Raw genomic sequence first — 6,893 nt, 5'->3', positions numbered from 1 at the left:
ACTTAGAGAACCTGTCCACCACTACTATGATTGACCCACTGTCCTCTGACTTGGGCAGCCCGATGATGAAGTCCATGGTGACGCTGTCCCATGGGCGCTCCGCTATGGGTAGTGGCTCCAACAGGCCTCTAGGCTGTCGTTGTTCCACCTTGTCTTGTTGGCACACAAGACAAGTCCTCACATAGGCCTCAACCTCGTCCCGTATCTGAGGCCAATAGTAAGCCGACTCAAGTAGTGCCCTTGTGCGTCGTTGCCCAGGGTGCCCAGCCCACTTGGTGTCATGGCACTCCTTGATCAGGTTTCGCCTTAGGTTCCCCCACTTAGGCACGTAGAGTCGTCTCCCCTTGGTGTAGAGTAAGTCGTCCTTCACCCAAAACCGCTTGGTCTTTCCTTCATGAGCCAGGGTGATGAGGCTCTTAGCCACTGGATCATGTTGCAACCCCTCCCTTAGAAGATCCATTATGTCTCCTTGGGGCTGACTCGTGATAGACGCTAGCTCGGCTTTGCGGCTTAGGGCATCGGCCACATGATTAGCACTTCCTGGCTTATACTCCAGCGTATAGTCGAACTCGGCCAGGAAGTCTTGCCACCTAGCTTGCTTGGGACTTAGCTTCTTTTGTGTTTGGAAGTAGCTAGTGGCAACATTGTCGGTCTTCACTATGAAGTGAGACCCCAGAAGGTAATGCCTCCAAGTGCGCAAGCAGTGGACGATGGCAGTCATCTCCTTCTCCTGCACCGTGTAACGCCTCTCCGTGTCATTTAGCTTGCGACTCTCAAATGCGATTGGGTGCCTCTCTTGTATAAGGACTCCCCCAATAGCAAAGTCTGAGGCATCTGTGTGTATCTCAAAGACCTTGGTGTGGTCGGGTAGTGCCAACACTGGCTCCTCAGTCACAGCCTTCTTCAGATCCTCAAAGGCTTGTTGGCACCTTTCATCCCACTCCCACACCTTATTCTTCTTAAGAAGATCAGTGAGAGGTGCGGCCCTTGCTGAATAACCCTTTATGAACCGCCGGTAGTAATTAACTAAACCAAGGAAAGATCGGAGTTGAGGTACCTTGGTTGGTGGATCCCATTCCTGGATGGCTTTTACCTTGCTGTTATCCATCATCAGCTTGCCATCCTTGATGCGATGCCCTAGGAAGCTCACCTCTTTCTTAGCAAATGAGCATTTCTCCTTCTTCACGTACAGCTCGTTCTGCCTCAAGATCTTAAAGACCTTCCTTAAGTGTTCTACGTGCTCCCTCATAGTGTTACTATAGATGACTATGTCATCCAAGTATACCACCACGAATTTGTCCAAGTATGGGTGGAAGATCTTGTTCATGAGGGTGCAGAACGTTGCTGGGGCATTGGTGAGTCCGAAAGGCATCACTAAGAACTCATATGAGCCATACCTGGTCACACATGTGGTCTTTGGCTCATCTCCCTCCGCAATCCTGACTTGGTAGTAGCCTGACCTTAAGTCCAGCTTTGTGAAGTACCTTGCCCTTCCAAGTTGATCGAACAAGTCAGCAATGAGCGGGATGGGATACTTGTTCTTCACCGTCACCTTGTTGAGTGCCCGGTAATCTATACACATTCGTAGGGACCCATCATGCTTCTTTTGAAATAAAACCGGTGCGCCATAGGGAGCCTTGGATGGTTGGATGAACCCCGCATCTAGTAACTCCTTGAGTTGTCTCCTTAGCTCTTCCAGCTCGGGTGGTGCCATCCTATATGGCCCCATAGCAGGGGGCTTGGCTCCCGGCTCCAACTCTATCTTGTGATCTTCCTCTCTCCTAGGAGGAAGTCTCTTAGGCAACTCGGGCGGCATCACGTCCTTGAACTCATCAAGGACTCCCTCTATTTCCTTAGGCATGGGTTCTCCCGACCCATCATCCTTTTCTTCTTTCAGGGTCGCGAGGTAGGTCACCTCTTCCCTCTTTAACCCCTTCTTTACTTGCATAGCGGATAGCATAGGGGTCTTGAGCGTACCTTCAGTGACCGTAGGGACCATGCATGGCTTCTCCTCCTCTAGGATAGCCATTGAGCGTAGGAAAGGCAGTGGCACGGCCTTCACCTTCTGTAGGAAGTCCATTCCTAGCACCATCTTGAAGTCATCCATGGGTGCCACTGTGAAGTCAACCCTTCCTTCCCACGAGCCGATATGCATAGTCACCCCGCGAGCTACTCCATGTGATGGCTTGGCAGCTGAATTGACTGCCTTGAGCCATCCTCCTTCTTTGGATGCTTGGAGCTCCAACCTTCTTGCCTCATCCTCTGAGACAAAGTTGTGGGTGGCACCTGTGTCCACCAGGGCCTTGGTGGTCTTCCCATTGACAAGGGCTTCCACATACATCAGCCCTTTGCTTTGAGGCGTCTTAGGCAGCGGCTTGGCCTTAAGGGCATTTAGGAGCTGCAACGATCCCATCTTAGCATCGCCTTCCTGCTCCTTTTCCTCAATCATAGCATTTAAAGCCTTTCTCTTGGGGCAGTCCCGTGCCCAGTGCGGACCATCGCACAAGAAGCAATTGGTCCTAGGCGTGAACTCCTTCCGCTTGTCCTTGCCTTTGCCATCCTTGCCACTAGGGCCCTTGCTTGACCCTTCCTTAGAAGTTTGGCCTTTCGACCCCTTGTCTCCCCCACCTTTGGCCTGGTTACCCTTTGATGGTGGCTTGGGCTTGGAGGAGTCTCCCCTTCTATAATCCACCAAGGACTCAGCTACTGCCATGGCCGTGGCTAGGTCTTGGACACCACGTCTCCTCAACTCATGCTCAGCCCAACTTTGTAAGTTATCCATGAAGTTGAACAGTAGCTCCTCCTCGGCCATGTTAGGTATCTCAAGCATAAGAGTAGAGAATTCTTTGACATACTCACGGATCGAGCCCGTGTGCTTGAGACGCTTTAGACTCTTCCTTGCTAGGTAAGCCACGTCTTCGGGATAGAATTGCCTCTTGATCTCCCTCTTAAAGGCGTCCCAGGTGTCTATGGTGCACGTCCCTCTCTCTATGTCGGCAAACCGTCGACGCCACCATAGAGTAGCATTATCAGTGAGGTAAAGGGTCGCGGTGCGTACCTTAGTGGCTTCATCCGTCAATGCAATTGCCTCAAAGTAACGCTCCATGTGCCACAGGAAGTTGTCTAGCTCCTTAGCATCCCTCTTGCCACTGAACGAGTGTGGCTTGGGCACCTCCACCCTTGGTGCCTCATGAGTGGCCATGACTCGCGCTGACACCGCCGTCTTGTATATGGCCAACTCTTGACGGATTTCTTGGTCTCGGGCATCCATGCGTGCAGCCAAGGCCTCCATCCTTGACTCCACACTAGCGAACATGGTCATGACCTTGTCTTGGAAGGACATGAACTCCTCGTGCGACACCGGCTGAACTTGTGAACCTAGCACGCCCTCGCGAAGGTCTTGGATCTGCTCCCTTAGATCCTCCAGGCCCTTCTCCATGCCTTGCTCAATCAAGTCCACCCCTTCCCGGGTGTCCGCCATGGCTAGCTCCACCTTGGCTAGCCTTGCCTCCATGTTGGCTAAGGCGTCACGAGACTTATCCTTCCTGCCTCGGCCCCGTGCGGTATGCTCCATCTCCCGTCCACGGGTTTGCTCGCTAGTCTCCTCCACGTTAGAGCCCGACATGCTTCCTTTGATTATGCCCACCTCTTAACCGTGCTCTGATACCACTTGTCACGGACTTAGTCGATCACTAAGCTCGTGCGGCACTTAGACAAGCCAAGACACTTGATCTTGCTAAGTCAGCCTTCCTCCCAATGCTTAGCTTGCTAGGCTAAGACACTCGTGACTCGAAAGCTTAAGAAGCTTGGTAGGCAACTCCTTAAAGAATGGAAGCTTTCTATTACTCAAAGAAGCCTTTACAAGTGTTTTGGATGCTCACTTGCTTGGTGCCTTGGCCAAATGAGGCCCTCATCTATTTATAGGCACCATTGGAACTCTCTGGAACCTTGGAGGGTTCCTTACAACTCAAGACTATTCTAGAATGTCCTACACCATTCTAGTTACAAGCCTATATACAAGTATATACAAGAGTCTTCTAGACTTCTCTAGAACCTTCCACACCCTTCCCACTCTAGGAGTCTCCAGAAGCTTCCTGGCTCTATATAAGGCCATGGGGAGGCTCATTTGGATAAGCTTGTGACATAAGGCTATCCTAATACATGGTGTAATAGGTTATAAATTTTGTTGATTACTCTCTTCTGAGGACCATAATCAAGGGACACCAGCTAGACACGAATCAAATGACACCACTGTCAGGGACCATTGAGAGGACATGAATCAGCTGAAACACCAATTGGAAACGAATCAAATGGCGTCGTTGTCGGGGATGGTGCCACTTTATAGTGATATGACCTTTTCAGAGTACTTGTGATCTTCATCACAAGTTTGGTGACTTTTCTTTTCTTTTTACTAACTCTTTTTATTTGTTTTTGTTTCTTTCTTTGTTTATATTTTAGTATACCTTTTATTTAGTTTTTAGTTTACCTTAATTTTTTCTTAGAATTGTTTTTCTTTTATTTTCTTTTGTTTTCTCTGTTTTTAATTCTCAAATTGCTAGTTGTGCATGCCATATTGAATACGAGATAGCAAAGGAAGCCATGAACTTCATAAGATATGCGGTTGAACTTTCAAGATGATGGAACCAACCGAATGCTCGAAATATGGGAAGAATGACGTCTCAACCTAATGCTAAGAGTGAGATGTATATTTTGAATAATGGCATAGACATGAAGGCAAAGATTGCAGCTATGGCAAGGAGATTGGAAGAGCTAGAAATAAAGAAGATGCAAGAAGTGCAAGCCATCTCTCAAACACCATTGCAACCTATGTCTTGTGCCATTTGTCTATATTATAAGCACTTGGTGGATGAGTGTCCTACCATTCCAACAATGAGAGAAATGTTTGGTGATTACAACACCTACAATTCCAATTGGAGGGACCATCCAAATTTCTCTTGGAAACCACAACCACCTCAGTACCAGCAACATGCTCAAGCACCTCAGCAAGCCTCAAACCTTCATCAAGCAATAATGAATCTCAGCAAGGTTGTGGGAGATTTCATTGGAGAACAAAAATCCATCAACTCTCAACTCAGTCAAAAAATTGACAGTGTAGAGAATAGGATGGATGGGATGAAAAATGACTTATCTCAGAAGATAGATAATCTCCAATACTCAATCTTAAGGCTCACTAATTTGAACACAGTGCAGGAGAAGGGTAGATTTCCTTCTCAACCTCACCAAAACCTTAAGGGTATCCATCAAGTGGAAGCTCAAAAGGAAGAATCTTCAATTGTGAAGGAAGTTAAAATGGTTATCACTTTGAGGAGTGGTAAAGAGGTTGATCTACCCACATCCAAGCTAGAGCATGAGGTAGACAGTGAAACAGAGAAAGAAAAGAGGGAGGAAATCAAAGGAAAGAGAAAGGGGAAAAGGATAAAGAAAGATGACTATATAGATGAAAAACCACAGAGGATAGTCATCAAGGAAGAAATGATGAAGAAACACATGCATCCGCCTTTCCCCCAAGCTTTGTATGGAAAAATCATACTGAGCAATTCTCAAGTGAGGGATGCAAACTTCATATGGGATCCAGGCAAGCTAAATCAGGATCAAATTTTTTTATGGACTTAGTCTTTCTAAATACTAGCTAGTCCATACCTTTTTGTTTTATTTATTACTTGTTTTAATTTTGATTTCAAATGCTTTAATTTTGATTTCAATGCTTTAATTCTAATTTGTTTTGATGTAACATAGGCTTTTATATTATCAAAATCAAGAAGAAGTTATGGTCGTTTGAAGACTATGCAAATAATGAGTTGAAATGTCGCATCCGCACCCCATTTCGCCATTGTAGGACACAATTTTTGAAGCACTTCCTGGGGCTCAAATTATGCATACCATATGTCATTTCAAAGCTTGGGAAGTCAGGAGTCCAATGCTTCAAATGGTGCGCAATTTGGAGTTGAAACGAAAAAGTTATGGCCATTTGAAGACGAACCATGCAACCATGCATCTAAAGAGGAGAGCCCCGCGCACCCTGAGATCACGCACGGAACCTCTTACTCCATTTCTTACCTCCTAAAACCATCAAAGCCCATAGCTCCAGCTGAGGAGACTATGACATCTAAGGAGACTACCAGAATAGAGGTTAAAGTCCTAATCCAACCCACTCAAGAGGCCACCACAAATGTATCAGCTCCACAGGACCCTACCATTACTTGATCATCTCTTTACTTTTTTGTATTTACTTATTATATTAGTATAAATAATTCCATGTTTTGATGTCTTATATTCTGGGATTGGATGTATTACTGATGATACATCATATATAAACATCATTTTTGTTTAAACTTGGCATTTTTTTATTTCCTCTACTCACTAACTCTTTTGTTTTTTTTTTAAACATGTGGTTTCTCCTATACGACTTAGACTCCATGTCACTAAGGAAGTACCACTTCCTCCCTATTTTTCAATCGCTTGTGTCACATTGAGGACAATGTTCAGCTTGGTTGGGGAGAGAGTTGAGGAAGGAAGTATTGTTAATAATGCTACGTTATTTTGGCAATTTAGTTGCTTTTTGCTTAATTTTAAAATTTTTTAAGTTTTTATTTTACTCTCAATGGTTATTAAGGAAAAATTTTCAAAATGAAATGAGAGAAATTGAATTTTTGTTTTTCACTTGACTTAGAGTTTGTATTATGCTTACTAAAGTTGATGAATTGTTGAAACTTTTATTGAATTCAACCTTAGTTCTTCCACTTTAAGCTATTCACACACTGTGCACAATAGGTTCCGATTATAAGATGAAAAACTATTTCCCTCTTGACTTAGGAAAATTTTAGACTTGGTACCTTTGACCTCATTTAATAGTGTTGGGACACCTTATAAAA

This window comes from Vitis riparia, unplaced genomic scaffold (genome assembly GCF_004353265.1).
Source record: "Vitis riparia cultivar Riparia Gloire de Montpellier isolate 1030 unplaced genomic scaffold, EGFV_Vit.rip_1.0 scaffold418_pilon_pilon, whole genome shotgun sequence".
Taxonomy (NCBI): Eukaryota; Viridiplantae; Streptophyta; class Magnoliopsida; order Vitales; family Vitaceae; genus Vitis; species Vitis riparia.
Note: the sequence above shows the minus strand (reverse complement) of the source record.